General features: G+C 42.8%; 1 protein-coding gene and 1 pseudogene across 5 annotated transcripts in view; one reads left to right on the forward strand and one right to left on the reverse strand.

The window, feature by feature from the left end:
• The first annotated feature begins 25 nt into the window (after positions 1-25).
• CNOT6 (CCR4-NOT transcription complex subunit 6) overlaps positions 26-16,203 on the forward strand; it is a 65,670-nt gene continuing 49,492 nt past the window's right edge. For 2 of the 5 annotated variants that reach the window (XR_001351090.2, XM_006102553.3), the window contains exon 1: positions 27-184. The gene's annotated coding sequence lies outside the window, so the exon portion shown is untranslated. Of the gene's footprint in view, positions 185-14,976; positions 15,000-16,203 lie in introns of those variants that run through there. The other 3 variants (XM_023743873.1, XM_006102551.3, XM_023743872.1) reach the window with 3 other exon arrangements.
• LOC102421430 lies at positions 1,901-4,177 on the reverse strand (annotated as a pseudogene).

Raw genomic sequence — 16,203 nt, forward strand, 5'->3', positions numbered from 1 at the left:
GGAGGCGGGCGGCGGAGGCAGAGGAGGTGGCGCTCCGCGGGGAAACAAAGAGCGGCGGCTGAGGCGACGGCGGAGCGGCGGCGCTGCAGCAGCGGCCGGGACTGGTATGGTGGTTCCACCGGGCGGACGCCGCTGCACTCACCGGGAGGAGGCGGCAGCGGCGGAGGGCGGCGCCCCCCGAGAGGTGAGCGAGGCGGCCCGGGGCCCGCGGGGCTGCTCCCGCCCTGGTCCTGCCCGGGGCCGGGCGCGCGGGGCTCGCCGTGGGAGGGCAGCTGGCGCTGGGCGGGAGGCGGGCCCGCAGCTGGCGGCTGTTGGGGGCCCGCGACGCGGCCCGGCGGGGAGTTGATTGACGGGGGGTAGGGGGCGCCCTGGCTCTCGGACCCCGGACCCGTGGCCAGGATGGCGGCACCTTCGGGGGAGCGGCCGTGTGGGTGGGTTGCGCGCTGCGCGGTGGGCACTGAGTTACAGCCAAGCGGGAAACCCGCTGTTCACCCCTCCCCCGAAGGATTTAAAATTCAGTTGAAGGCGGGTTTTCGGGGGCGGAGGGTGGGACTGTCACGGCTAAAGCGGCACTGAGCGCCGAGTGGGGTGATTCGTGGGGTTGCTAAGGACTCGTCGCTGGTCCTGAGGACTCACGGCAGTTCATTCCGCTCACCGGAGTCACCGCTGCTTTTCTTTGATTCTTCCTTCCTCACCTTCCCCAAAGAGCCTGCGAACCAAACTGTATCCCGCTTTAATGGTTCCCCCAAATGACGGTGTTGGGATTATAATGCTGAAACTTTCTTAAGGCCCGAGAACGCTGTCTGGTCAGTTCTGCTGTAAATAAAGCAACATAGGTTCCTAGAGGTCATTACGGTCTGCAAAATTGTGCCGTTAAAAACCGCAGGCCTTATGGGGGGGAAATGGGATTGAGAGGCACAACCCTCGGGAACTTTGTCAGTAACTTATTTTTTAAAAGGGAACCTGAAGAAATGGCAGCCCCGTTTTACGTGTTACACGGTTAAGCAGTATGTAAACTGCAGTAAATGCGGCGCTGACCCCGGAAGAAGACCGGCCTTGCTTGTGGAAATGGTCATGAGCATGGTCGCTGCGTGCGAGTTCCTGAGAAGTGGCGGAAGTTTACCTGAACTCAGAACGTTACAGCCACACCAGAGGGTGGGTGTGTCTCGGAACACACGCGCACACGCATGGTGAACTGATGTCGATCGTAGGTGTTTGAGGTCTGTGTGTTTTGTGTATTTCTGTGCAGCTCAGTTCATTGAGGTGTAGTTTTCTCCCTCTAGTGTTTTTCACAGACAAGCAATTGAGAACTCTGCGTTATGCTCAGATTCCCTAACTTATCAATCATGTTGGAACAAATTCACATTTTCAGAACAAGCAATATAGCAGACCGGATTATACTCGAATACAGCATTTTAAAAGAGTACTGTAATTTTCGGTTCAAAAAATAATTGAACACCTGTATGTCAGGCACTGTGGTATAGATTTGCTACCTTTATGGGCTTACGGGCTTTGTCCCAAGTGGGTAAAGCCTTCATGAGGTTGTATGGTAACTAGAGGCCCGGTGCACGAAATTGGTGCACTCCGGGGTCCCTCAGCCGGTCCTGTGCCCTCTTGCATTCTGGGAGCCCTCGGGGGAATGTCTGACTGACGGCTTAGGCCCTCTCCCTGTGGGCCTAAGCCATCAGTCAGATATCCTTAGCACTGCCATGGCAGCGAGAGAGGCTCCCGCCACCACCTCTGCGCTGGTCAGCCGTGAGCCTGGCTCAGGGCTTCTGGCTGAGCAGCACTCCCCCTGTGGGAGCACACTGACCACCAGGGAGCAGCTCCTACGTTGAGTGTCTGCCCCCTGGTGGTCAGTGCGCATCAGAGTGACTGGTCGTTCCACTGTTCGATCATTTTGCATATTAACCTTTTATTATATAGGATGAGGAATATACAAAGCATTTGGGGCATGCTGAGGAAAGAGCAACTAACTTCTGCTTGGTCTTTGTATCCAGAAAGAGAATTACTGGTGATTCTCTAGATACCTCAAGAAGTTGCATATAGATTTTTTTTTTAACTAGGCAAATTTTGAGTGGGGGATATTACAAGCCTTTGCTAAGAAAAGGCCACACAGAAATGAAGATTTATTAAGTAAAAAATATTTGCGCTTAGCTTTTTGAGGAGCAAATTTTTTTCTTCTGTAAAATTGTGTCTAGTTGTATGTAAATACCACAGCATCATAAAGCAATATCTGGTGAAGCTAACTGCCATGTTTTAGACCAATAACTTCATACACTTTCACCTAAAGTAGTTGAAAATGAAACTATAGCTTATTTGGAACATTAAAAAATTATCACTGGTTTCTAATTTTAGAGAAATGTACAGAAACTCAGATTTAGGGATTTGTAGTCACAGAAAGAAAATAATAGCTTTATTGAATGCTAATGGTGTAATAGGCACTGTGCATTACATGTGTTATTTCATTTAATCCTCGCACCAAAATTGTGAGGTAGATATTTTATAAATGAGGAAATTTTAGCCTTAAAGATGAATGTAAACATGCTTGCAGAGCTGGGACTTCACATAGGTCTGTTTGACTCCAGTTTGTGTTCGTTTTTTGTGGGTTTTTTTTTTTTTTCCATCTTTACACTCAATGAATTAACAGCAGTAGGTTCAGACTGTCCAGGTCCAGGGTTCTGTGGGCCTTGGGGGCAGACCCAGCTACAACAAACACAGGAAAATGGACACGAGGGCAGGGGGAGGAAAGAGTTAACAGATTTGGTCTTGAACTTGGGGGGTTGGGTGGAAAAGTGATTATCCTTGGGGCTTGGGATGAGGACCAGCAGGAAGAAAGCTGTCTGATGGGGGCCTGGGCAGGCCCAGCGGATGGGCTGGTACCCTTGGGGCTGAACTGAGAGGGGGAAAATGAGGCCCCCTCCCCTGAGGTCAAGGCACTTGGCTCAGACTCCTCCTGCCTCACACCATCCATGGAAGAGATGGGGCCCTCATCCCCTCGCTCCTCTCACTGGCTCAGAGGCTGTTCCAGGTTGAGCCTCTGAAAGAAGCTTTTGCCCAACTCGTATGTGCTGATCATGATGGCACAGGAGCAGGCGGCCTTGATGATCCTTGGGAGGAAGCCTGCAGAGTCCCCTGGTGCTGGACTCAGCCTGGATCCTCCGCAGCAGCAGCCAGGTGGAATCGGCGTGCACAGGTGACATTCACAGCTTCCATGGCTCCCAGCGCAACCTGGCGTTGAGTCTTCACCACATCGAAGGGTAGAGTCAGGATGGCAGCCACCGTTCCTGAGATGCCACCAGCCACAAAGCTGATGCCCACCGATGTCTGGTCCTTTGGCCTGCGCCCACTCAGCCAGCTCTTTACCAGCTCATAGTTGAACCAATACAGGGCTGAAAAGGGCACATCCCGAAGAGCTACGGAGGTTCGGACATAGGCACCCAACTCCCGGTATGACATGCTGAGCCTGCAGCTTTGTCCGTACCAGCTCTAGGGGGCTTATCACAGTCACGGTGCCCAAGCGACCAATGCACCAGCCACCATGGGTGCATAGAAGTCAGAGGTCAGGGCTCGACCACACAGGAAGGCCTTGAGTTGGTCATAGGCCGTGAAGGAGATGGCGGTTGCTGGCACAGTCATCACCAGGGTGGCTGGGAGGCCACTCCACAGGGTCCTGGTGCCCTCGTGTCTCTCAATCTTCACAAAGGCATCCATGGTGCCAGTGAAGCGAGTGGGGTCCTGAAACCAGGTGGCACAGTGGGCACCATTTGGGCACAGGTGCAGGGGTTCCAGGACACCATTGCAGTAGAGGAGGCACTTCCCTGTGGGTCGGAGAGAGGAGGGCAATTTGGTGTAAGAGAGGCTCCAGAGTCTGGAGGGAGGCATCAGTTTGCTGGTCACCGAGGGACGCTGAGACTGCAGGTGGACCTTCACCACGTCCAGGGGGATCATGAAGATGGAGGTGACCACAGCCCCGGCACCTGAGGCCACCATCTGTTGAAGGGGGCTGATGCCCCCAGGGTCCTGATCAGCCATCTTGTAGCTTCAATTCTGGCTTTAGGATGATATTCGCGCGGTGCGGAGCCCGGGGTCGGGCGGGCCCATGGCGGGTCCTCGACCGGTGCGGGGTCCTCCACGCGCCTCTAGTTTGTGTTCTTAATGACATAGCGTTGTGCTGCCATTTGATATAGATGTAATATAGGGAGACCCGGTTGCTGCTACACATTTATAAGCACTTAACATTAGTAGCTGGTCATGTAGACAAAGAATGGGGGGAAGTGTGTTCCAGGACCATGCAATCTTAATACTTGTGATTCTCTTTTTGTTATGATCAAAAACCTCATGAGAATCCATGTAAGAATACTATTTGCTGGTCAAAAATCCAGATTTAAAGCATTTTACTATTTTAGGGAAAGACAGTCACACATCTGTTGTCAAAAAGCAGTGCATGACAGAACTCCATTTGAACACTGAACACATTTGCTTTAGATTTCTTTCCTAAGTCTTCTGAAATATCCTTCAGTGGCGTTACGGTTAGAGCAATATTCTAGTGTGATGAAAGGCTTATTTTTTTTTTGTAAGATCCACATTTCATGAATAATTTTCCTAGTTTTAGAGAGGAAAAGGGACTAGTTGGTAAAATGACTATATACATGAATAATTAGCTAGAATAAATGTTTACTCCCTTAAAAAGCCAGGTCCTGCCTAGTGTTGCTCAGTGGTTAGCATGTTGGCCCACAGGTGCCCGGGTTCGATTCCCGGTCAAGGTCACTGTACCTAGGTTGCCCTTGGTGGGGTTGGTGCAGGAGGCAACCAGTTGATCGCATGTTTCTTTCTCCTCCCTCCTTCCCTTCCACTCTCTGAAAAGCAATGGAGAAAATATCCTTGGGAGAGGAATAACTAAAAACAGCCCAAAATTCCCACTAGATAGTGGTAGCTAGAATATGATTCATTGTAAGAGAGAGAGGAGCAAATAGATGATGGAAAATCTGGCAAAAGATAAAGAGAAATGAAAAAAATTTCTGTTGGCAGCTATCATTTGGTACTGAAGCTGTAAAGTAGATGGTGTTGCTTGTCTCATGCTAAGGAACAGATTTAGGATTGTTGGCCTCCCTTTCCTTACCTTTCTGATCTTGGTGAAGTTGTACCACACAAATCATGGCTTTAATACCCTGTGCGTTGGTGAGCAGTCAGCTTTTGCTAATTAGTTCACAAATCCTGTTTGTCTTAATGTTTTCTTGCTCCATACTTTATATTTGACTTAAAATATAGAAATTAACATTTCTAAGCTAGCATTTATTTGTATTTATTTAGAGTTGGAATTTGTGGATGACCTGTACTTGGTGTGCCTTCATGGTTGTATTTTGAATTAATTTACTGGGTTGAATGAAATTGCTAGTTTTGACCATTTTTGACCCTCAAAATTGTGGTTGTTGCAGTATACACCCTGGCTTCCTCTGACTATTTTATATTCACTCATGTGTTTTGGGATACATGGACACGGTTAGAATTGCATTTTAACAGCAGTCTAGTAAACTGTTATGGGCTGGGCATTGTAGATACAGCTGCGTGTGCCAACTTTTCCTTTTAGAGCTATGTATTGACTACTACATACATCTGCTGTTTAGCTCCGGGTTTGGAGGGGTATTTTAGCATAATCTAAATAAATCTGTTTTCTCGGAGGTCTTATTGGTTGGAAATTTTAAACTAATTTGGACTGAAATTTGGTTTTGTACTACTTGAGAAAGGGATTTAAGGAAATTGAAATTAGATTGTTGGGTTGCGAGGGATTTGGGGGTGCTAATACTTGTGATTTTTTTTTTTTTTTGGTTATGGATCAAAACCCATTAAGATGTTATTTGCCTTTTTAATCCTTACTCTCTTATGAGTGTATGGGTAGTTTTCCAGAGGCTAAAAAAAATGTGTGATATCTGATCAGATTGAATTCAGAGCAGATATGTGAATCCAGCTGTCTTCTAGTCTGTCAGATATTAGATTTGCAAAAATGTAAGACACTATCATTCTGCTCAGGAAATTTTGTTTTGCAAATAGTTACTTTTAAAATCTTTTGTTAGCCCTAGCTGGTTTGGCTCAGTGGATAGAGCATTGGCCTGCGGACAGAAGGGTCCTGGGTTCAATTCCAGTCCAGGGCATGTACCTTGGTTGCAGGCTCCGCCCTGGCCCTGGCCCCAGCCCTAGTCCTAGTCAGGGCTCCTGTAGGAGGCAGCCAATCGATGTGTTTCTCTCACATCAGTGTTTCTCTCTGTTTTTCCCTCTTCAACTCTCCCTAAAAATCAATGAAAACATATCCTCGGGTGAGGATTGACAACAACAAAATAATAAAAATGTTTATTAATGTGTGATAGGTTTATTATATTTAATGAGTTAATAAATAATTTAAAATTTCTTAGTTCTAATTACTACTGTGGTAAATATTGATATAATCCACATAAATAAAAACTCTTTGAGGTACTCATTAATCTTTAAGAATATATAAGGGTCCTGAGATAGAGAGTTTGACAATTAGGAGACTACAGGTAGAGAGTAGCTTGGAAAAGATGATACATCTGAAAAGGAAACGAGGGCTCGTGGTTTCAGCAACATAATTGGAGAATGACCATGAAATCTTGGTTTTTATCAGGGACAAAGTACTAGAGAGTTTTTTGAGGCAGTGATGTAATAGACTACAACTTTGCAACTAGATGTTCCAGGTTCAGATCCCAGCTCTGCTACTTGTGTGTGACCTTGAGCAAGTTATTTTAACCCTAACTCAGTTTCCTCAACTGAAAATGAGGATAGCACCTACCTCACGGATTGCTGTGAGAATTAAATTGAGATAATCAGGTAAATGGCACAGTGGTTGAAAGCACAGACTTTTGGATCAGACTTTGGTTAAAAATCATAGTTGTGGCTCTACTGTCTCTGACCTCAGGCAAGTTACTCATTCTCTGGACCGCGCTTTCTTTGTGTATTTCCTTGCTGGAGTCCTGAGGATTAAAATGAAATAACGCATGCGGAGGGCCTGATAGACCTGCCCAGGGGCGAATGCTCAAATGTTAGCAATTACATGCCTAGTGCAGAATGTGGCAGATAGGCACTCAACACAGTTTTGCCATTACCCTTATCTGTTTGAGGTTTGCTCTTATTTTGCCATAGCATGTTACTCAGATTACTTTTATACAGTTTAACCTTTTAGTTTGTCCCCTTATTGCTTATCCCAGGCTATCATAGAACCAATAGTCTCAATCTTTGATCACTAAAATCCTTTCTACCTGATTTCTCTATATTTCGCTTTCAAGATTAGAAGCCTAGATATTAGTTTTTATTCTTGGTAAGATGGACATTGCTTCTGTTAGCACACTTGTCTCTGATAAAATGTTTGCTTTTTTTTTCTTTTTACTATCACAGCTTCTCCCCTCAAATTGTTATGTCTTCCCTGAGTACTTAATGTATGCCAGGCTCTGATGATATAAAAATATTTAAAATATAAGTAAGTGCAAGACTCCTACATTAGAGTAGGTAAGTGAAACATTAAAAAAAAAGTTAAGGTGGGATTAAAGAATAGAAAAGTAGAAATTATCTTCAAGATTCAGAATAAGCAGGGAATAATAAACCCCTGTGTTTGGGAGGGATAGGGAAGAAAGACCTTTTTAAAAGTTAGTTATTTGAGTTGGCATTTGAAGGATGACCAGAGTTCCTAGTTTTTTGCGGGGAGGGAGAGATAGAGCAGAAGCAATAGCATATGCTAAGGCCATGGGGGTTTGTGAGAGGTAACTGGGAATGCAGGAGACCCAGACGATGAGACTGGAGAGGCACACAAGGACCCGGTTATAAATACATATACCTTATTTGTTTTATAACTGAGCCTGGGTTTCCTCTTAGTTCAACACATATTTGAGCCTCTTTTGTGTCAGGTGCTTTGTTAGAGTCAAAGAATACAAAGATGAAGGAGATGTTGTTTTAGAACCATGAGATAAGTATCTGCTTTTAGATCATTTTGGACAGTACCTAGGATGCATTAAAGTGGGGGAGAGTATAAGAACAAACATGGGTCTGAGACGGGTGGAATAACTCAGGTAAGAGCCAAGGGAAGTAAGGCAAAGTGGATGAAAGATTTAGGAGGTAAAATGGGCTAGAACTAGAGACTGGATGTGAAGACTGTAGTTAGCTGGGAAATAGTCAAGGATAATACTGATATTTCTGGCTTGGGAAACTGGGTGGGGATTATAGGAGGAGGGGCAGGCTTGAAAACCAAGATGACAATTTCACTTTTTAGTAAGATTTTTTTTTAAATTCTTACCTGAGGATATGTTTATTGATTTGAGAGCGAGATAACGATTGACTGCCTCGTATGCATCCTAACTAGGGACCGAACCCACAACCTAGGTACGTGCCCTAACTAGGATTCGAGCCCTCGATATTTCAGTGTACTGGACAATGCTCCAACCAACTTTGCCACACTGGCCAGAGCTAGTAAGATCTTTTTGATACCTTGTTTCTTTCACTAGCTTTTTATTCTATTCCTCCTATGCAATTCAAATACCTTGCTTTGAGAGATTATCATGAGTTGTAAGATGCCCACTATAGTATCACTGATTATTTATAATAGTAGCCTTGAAATCCACAAATACACAGTTAGGATTTAAAATTCACTTTTTAGATAAGAGTAATCATATTTTGGAGAGGTTTTTAGTACTTTTTTGTTTTGCCATTAAGGGTGTTAGTGATAGACATTTTGCCACTAACGACAGCTCCTGAATGAGGTTTATCATCTGTGTAAACATTTAATTGTAGTGGAAAGCTGGGTAGAAAGAGAAGAAAACAAGTGCAATGACATTGAGAATCAGGATGATTTGGGTTTAAAGTGAGATGTGGAAGTACCTTAACTGCATTGAGGCTATAAAAAAGACCTAGGACCCTGACTGGTTTGGTTCCATGGTTAGAGCATCAGCCTGTGGACCAAAAGGTTGCAGGTTTGATTGTCGGTCAAGGGCATGTACCTGGGTGGTGTGACTAATGACTCGTCCAAATTTCAAATGAGAAACAGAAGCATGGCGAAAACGAGACTTTTAATAACACTCTCGAGAGCTGGAGCCCATTGTACAGGAACACAAATGGGGCACGAACATAACCTATTTATTTAGTTCCTCCTCTGGTTCCTCATTGGCTGAGGACTATGGTCACCTATTTCCTAATAAGTCACCTAGGTCTTGCTGTCTCCCATTGGGTTATTTAAAAAGATGGCTGGGGCCTTTTCTAGTTGCCTCCACCTCCCTTTGTCTAGGGCAGCGGTTCTCAACCTGTGGGTCGCGACCCCTTTGGGGGTCAAACGACCCTTTCACAGGGGTCGCCTAAAACCATCGGAAAACACATATATAATTACATATTGTTTTGTGATTAATCACTATGCTTTAATTATGTTCAATTTGTAACAATGAAAATACATCCTGCATATCAGATATTTACATTACGATTCATAACAGTAGCAAAATTACAGTGATGAAGTAGCAACGAAAATAATTTTATGGTTGAGGGTCACCGCAACATGAGGAACTGTATTAAAGGGTCTCGGCATTAGGAAGATTGAGAACCACTGGTCTAGGGGAATCTTCCTAGGACATGTGCTATCAGCCAGGTGCACAGCGCTCATACCCTCTCCTCAACCCCTACATCTGTTTGCTCTGGGGAAATTCAGTGACCACCTGGCCACATGCTGTTTTTTTTCTATGAAGATGAATCATAGAGGTATGCTTCCTACAGGTGGCAGGTTGATCCCCGTGCAAGAGTCAACCAATCAGTGTGTCTCTCTCATATCGATATTTCTCTCTCCCCCCCCCCACTCCCGTCCATTCTCTCTAAAAATTCAATGGAAAATATGTCCTCAGGTGAGGATTAACAACAACAAAGACCAAGGGAGCCAACTGGTTTTATTTATAGTAGTGTAATATCACATATTTTTCATTTGTAGACTTCAACTAATACACTTGGCAAAAACAGAAGGTGAATATTTAAGAGTGTGGTAGGCCTGCCATCTCAGCCATAATTAATATAAATGTAAAATCCAGAATATTTCCACTTTAAAAAAATAAATTATTGTGTTTATATGACATTTAAAATGTCTTGCATGTCTTGGTAGAAATAGGTAGCTGTGAATAAATTGTCATTTGGTAAAACATTTTGGTTTTCAAACAAGTTACTTCTCAGACAGCCTTCCAGAACAAATTAAGTTTGAGAACAAAGGTTCCACTGTATTACTATTTTGTTTAATCGTACTTTGTGGAAGGCATTCCTGGTTCTAGTGCTATGGGAAAACAGCTTGTGAGGCCTTGGTGGGGTGCTAATAGGGGATAGTGTTTGCGCTTAGCTTTGAAATATGTATAGAATTTCGGTGTGAGAATGGCATGGAGACAGGGAAGCATGGAGTATATTTGAAGGATGGAGTTTATCTGCCAGTTGCATCAAAAGATACAGAATAAAGTATTGGACAAAAGTCTAGAAAGGTAGAATATTTTGAATTCTAAAGTAAAAGTTTGAATTTTTTTCTAAGCAGTAGTAAGTGGGGTGAAGGAGAGAGGATGTCATAGAATCATAGTTTTAAAGCTGGTATAGGCATTGTTCTCAAAATTGCCTGGTATTGGTACAAGAACAGACATATAGACCAATGGAACCAAACAGAACCCAGAAATCGACTCAAACCATTATGCTCAATTAATATTTGACAAAGGAGGTAAGAGCATACAATGGAGTCAAGACAGTCCCTTCAATAAATGGTGTTGGGTAAATTGGACAGATACATACAAAAAAATGAAACTAGATCACCAACTTACACCATACACAAAAATAAACTCAAAATGGATAAAGGACTTAAACGTAAGACGGGAAACCATAAAAATCTTAGAAGAATCCATAGGCAGCAAAATCGCAGACATTTCTTGTAGCAATATCTTTACAGACACAGCTCCTAGGGCAGTGGTTCTCAACCTTCTGGCCCTTTAAATACAGTTCCTCATGTTGTGACCCAACCATAAAATTATTTTCGTTGCTACTTCATAACTGTAATGTTGCTACTGTTATGAATTGTAATGTAAATATCTAATATGCAGGATGGTCTTAGGCGACCCCTGTGAAAGGGTCGTTCGACCGCCAAAGGGGTCGCGACCCACAGGTTGAGAACCGCTGTCCTAGGGCAATAGAGACTAAGGAGAAAATAAACAGCTTCTGCACAGCAAAAGAAACCATCAACAAAACAAGAAAGCCCACTGTAGTGAACTTCTGTTGTGTCTTTGTTGGGAACAGCTCTCGTGTGACCTGAGTTGTCTTGAAGGGTGAATAAGAGTTTAGAGTGAAGGTTGTTTTTGGTGAAGGGATTAACACGCATTGAAAAACTTCATAGGGTGGTGTATGTGTAAATGGCTGAAGTTGACTAAGTCCAGATTGTAAAGAACTTTGAAATTTGGATGTGAGGTAGGTAGACAGGAAGGGCAGGGCCATTGTAGATTTTTAAGCAGCAAAGGACATGAGCAGCCATCCATCAGGAAGATAGATGTAGAAGAAGTCATTTTATAGTTGAAGCTGAGAAATGAGGAGGGTCTAAATTAACTTAAGTAACTTTGAAAATGAAGAAGATGGGTTAAACATCCTGAAGACATAAAAAGTCAGTCAGGAAAAAAAAAAAGTCAGTCAGCTTTAGTGAAAAATTGGATAAGACCTGGAGAAAAAATTGATTGGGTGAAGTAAATTGGTACCAAGGTTAATGTCACTACCTTTTTATATATACCCTACTTGCAGCTCTGAGAGAGTCTTCTGCACAGAGTTTTGCTTACCTCCCTTCCCTCTGCCCCTCTTTTTGTCTCCTTAATGTTTAGGGAGGAAGTAAAGCCCTTTACTTTCTTCCTGCCTCTGCTACTAATCATCTTTTATATCACTGCCAGCTCTGTTTGCTGCAGCACAGATAGTGATCATGTTATCCATACAGTTTTATTGATTTGGTGTATTTCATTCCATTATAATTATGATTCTTTTTGCTCAGATTGTCACAACTTTGGCCAGTGATGGCCTCTTCTAGCTGGCTCCTGTATCATGTTGACAAGACATAATAATAACCCCCATTAGACTTGTTTTTTTGGTATAAAAGTGTGTCCCAGCTTCATTTTAATAAAATTCCTGCTCCAGGCTTGTAATTGGCCATTTTTCAAGGAACTTTGCTTTGTTGGTATTAGAGGTCAAAATCAAGGATTAGGAGTACTATTATTCCAGAGATAATATTGCTTCTAGAACACTTCAGTGACTACTTAGGAACAAAAATCGAGTTTAAGCTGGTAGTATCGAAGTTAGTTTTAGTATTGGTGTTTTTATCTAATTTTATCAATTTATGTTTTCTTACCTTCAAAATTGTGGTTCCTAACGTCATTAATATAGTACTTATTTGTTTATTCCTACAATATCAAGTAATTTCATATAATACCAATTGTTTACTTAACATCATTCTTTCACAGCTGCATGATTTTTCATAGTATGGCTCTACTTGGTTTAACCAAATATTCTCAATATGGTGATTTAGGATGTTCGCATTTTTTGCATAAACAATGCTTAATTAGAAAAAGTACTTGGGTTGTTTGTTTTCTTAGTGATTGCTTGTCTGAAAATGCCCTTTTGTTTGTCTTCACACTTGACCAAGTGTTTGAGTATAGAATATTTTAAGTTGAGATAAAATTTACATGAAATGTGTAAGACCTCAAATGTACAGCTTGAGTTTTGATGCCTTTATAGACAAATATAAACCACAGTTCAGGTAAGATATCAAATATTTTCATCACCTCCCATAAGGGCAACCACTGTTATCACTACAAATTCATGTAAATGGAATCTCTTGGATCTTTTTCATTCAGTATATTTAAGATTCATATATATGTGTGTATATATCAATTCATTATTTTCTTATTGCTGAGCAGTATTCAATTACAGTCAAATCTCAGTTCTCGAATATCTCCCATCTCTAACAATTCGGCTTTCAACTAAGTTGTTCATGGAAAGAAATGTCTCACTTGACAAACAGAATTTTGGTTCTTGACCTGACAACCCTTTTGTGCTGATGTGTGTATGACCAGTCACAAGTCTCTCAGGCGACAAACAAAGGAGAAAATGTGCGAGTATGCGTCAGTTTGCTGCTAAACCTCAGGAAGTTGTGCTGTGAATATTTTTGTGGGCTTTTTTTTTTTTTTGCTTTTGTTACTAATTATTATTAAATATGTACAGTAAGTCACCCATGGGTCCTAAGAAGGTTAGTCATAGCAGCAAAGTGAAAAGGAAAGTTGTGAGAACAATGATAGAGCTTAAAAAAGAAATAATTGCAAAGTATGATAGAGGTGTTCTTGTGTCCGATCTGGCTACCAAGTGAAATTGACGATGAGCACAGTTTTAAAACAAAGGGTGCTGATGTTACTAAGGGTGTTGCTCACGAAACAGTGATCATGGCAGAAAGAGGTAGAAAAATTCTTGATTAGGATAAACAAAAAGCAGTTCACCAGTGACAGCATTTCGGAGGCAATGGTGAATGCTGCATGCTGACCTTTTGAAAGACACCCCTGGGATGAATGCTAAAGTAACTTGTTTAAGGCTAGTAGAGGTGGTTTGATAAATTTAAGAAAAGAAGTGGTATTTATAGTGTAGTGAGGCATGGGGAGGTTGCCAGTTCTAACAAAGTAGCTGCTGATAATTTTGTGACAAATTTCAATATGTAGAGGCCAAAGGATTTGTTCAGTTGTGATGAGAGGCCTCTTCTGGAAGAAAATTCCAGAGAGGACCTACATCACACAGGACGAGAAGTCATTGCCAGGACACAGCCAGTGAAGGACTGGCTGACGTTACTATTACGTGGGAATGCAAGTGGGAATTTTAAATCGAAGCCTCTACTTGTCTACCATTCTGAAAACCTACGAATTTTCAAGAAAATTAATGTCATGAAAAACAAGTTCAGTGTGATGTGGAGGGCTAATAGCAAAACTTGGGTAACCAGGCAATTTTTTTATTGAGTGAATTCATGAAGTGTTTGCCCCAGTTGTTCTGGGAACAGCAGTTACCACTCAGAGCACTTCTTGTAATGGATAGTGCTCCTGCCCACCCTCCAGGCTTGGGGCTGAGTTGTTGGAGGACTACAACTTCATCACTGTTAGATTCTTGCCACCTAAACACAACTCTCTCATCCAGCCCATGGATCAGCAGGTCATTTCTAATTTTAAGAAACTACACAAAGGCACTGTTTTAGAGGTGTTTTGAGGTGACCTCTAAAACGAATTTAACCCTCAGGGAGTTCTGGAAGGAACATCTTAATATCCTCACTTGCTTGAAGCTCATAGACAGAGGATGGGGAGAAGTGTGTTCCAGGACCATGCAATCAGCCTGGAAGCAATGTGGTCCGAGATTGTTGCTGAACGAGACTTGAGGGCTTTGAGGATGAGCCTGCGTCTTTTGTGGAGGATATTGTGTCTCTGGACAAGTCCATGGGCTTGAAAGTGGATGTGATGATGTGGAGGAGTTGGTAGAGGACCACAACACTGAGCTGACCACCCAGGTCCTCCCAAGACCTTCAGAGGGAGCAGCAACAGATGGCAGCCGAGGAGCTCTCTTCAGAGGAGGAAGAGGGAAGGGAAATATTCCTACTTCATTAATCAAGGAAATGCTTGAGAAATGGGGAGAAATGCAAAGTTTTATTGAGAAATATCACCCTGACAAGTAGCAAACCCTGCGATAAACTTCTTCACTGACGGTGCACTGTTTCACTGTAGGCAAGTGTTAAAAAGCAGGCGAAAACAAACATCATTGGATAGGTTTTTAGTGAGACAGAGGCCCACTGAGCCTGAAGCAAATAGTGGAGCAAAGAGACAAAGAAACCTACAAGAAGAGCTGCCTGACATTTTATGGAAGGGACTCCCCTTCCAAATAATAACATTCCTCCTCCCCTCCTCTCCAAATTCAGTCATCAATAGCTCTCAACATTAAAGGTAAGTTCTAGTGTATGTAAATTTTCATTTTTTACTGTACATCACATTCCTTTTTGTTAAGTTTTCATTTATATTTCATGTCATTTGTGTTTTTAACGTGTTTATAGACTAAACAGTACATTAGACATGTACGATGTATAAGAAAACTTAAAACGGGATCATTTGGGGGTCTGGAACGGATTAATTCAATTGATGTTATTTCTAACTAATGGCCCGGTGCATGAAATTTGTGCACATTAAAAGGGAATTAATTAGAGGAAATATTTTAATATTGCTATTCACATCCCCCGGCCAAGCGCCGGGCTGGGAGGCAGCTTCACGTCCTGGGCCAGCACAAGTCCTCACCCACTGACACTGCAAGTCCCCACCCATCCACGCCTGCCTTGCATGCAGCCTCCTGCTGTTCGGTCGTTACAGTGTCATGGCGTGATGACCATTTGCATATTAGCCTTTTACTATTATAATGATGATATGTGGCCCAACTTTCTGATTATTATGTGTGATAAATTCCTGGAAATGTAATCATCCAGCCCAGGAGCCTGAATATTTGCTACATCCTGTCAAACTGTCTCCAGAAATGCTGTCCCCTATACTCCGGAGCAGTGCTATCAGGTGTCTGTTTCATCACACCCTCTCCAGTACTGAATACTGTGATTTTTTAAATGTTCCAGGTATCTTTCCTTTGCAATTACTTGATTACCTTTGAAGTTAACTTTTCTCATGTATATTAGTTACTTTATTTCTTCTTTAGTTCAAGGTCTTTGCTCGGACATATTCTTCTTTGATTAATCCTATTTCGTTTGAGTTCATGGGAAGCAATAGCAGCTTCCATGGAGAAAGGTGGGGGGCCTAGTGGGGGGAGAGTGGTGCTACAGGAGGGTGGGGCAGTTTTATTTATTTATTTTGTTTATTTTGATTGTCCTTTCACTGTTGATGGACATTGGGTTATTTTCCGTTTTTGGCAATTATGAATAAAGCTGTTATGGATGACATTTTATATAAATGTCTTCTTGTGGACATACATTTTTACTTCTTTTGGGTAAATACCAAAGCGTAGATTTGCAGATGTGGTTGGCAGTGGCTCCTGTTAAAGGTTAGATCAGAGGTAAGGGGGTTAAGGGAGGTGTTAGGTTTGAGACTGAAATGTTAGGATGAGGCGTGCAGTCAAAGGTCACCATTTGGGAGGTTGGTCCCTGGGGTCTGT

This window comes from Myotis lucifugus, unplaced genomic scaffold (assembly GCF_000147115.1).
Source record: "Myotis lucifugus unplaced genomic scaffold, Myoluc2.0 scaffold_417, whole genome shotgun sequence".
Lineage (NCBI taxonomy): Eukaryota > Metazoa > Chordata > Mammalia > Chiroptera > Vespertilionidae > Myotis > Myotis lucifugus.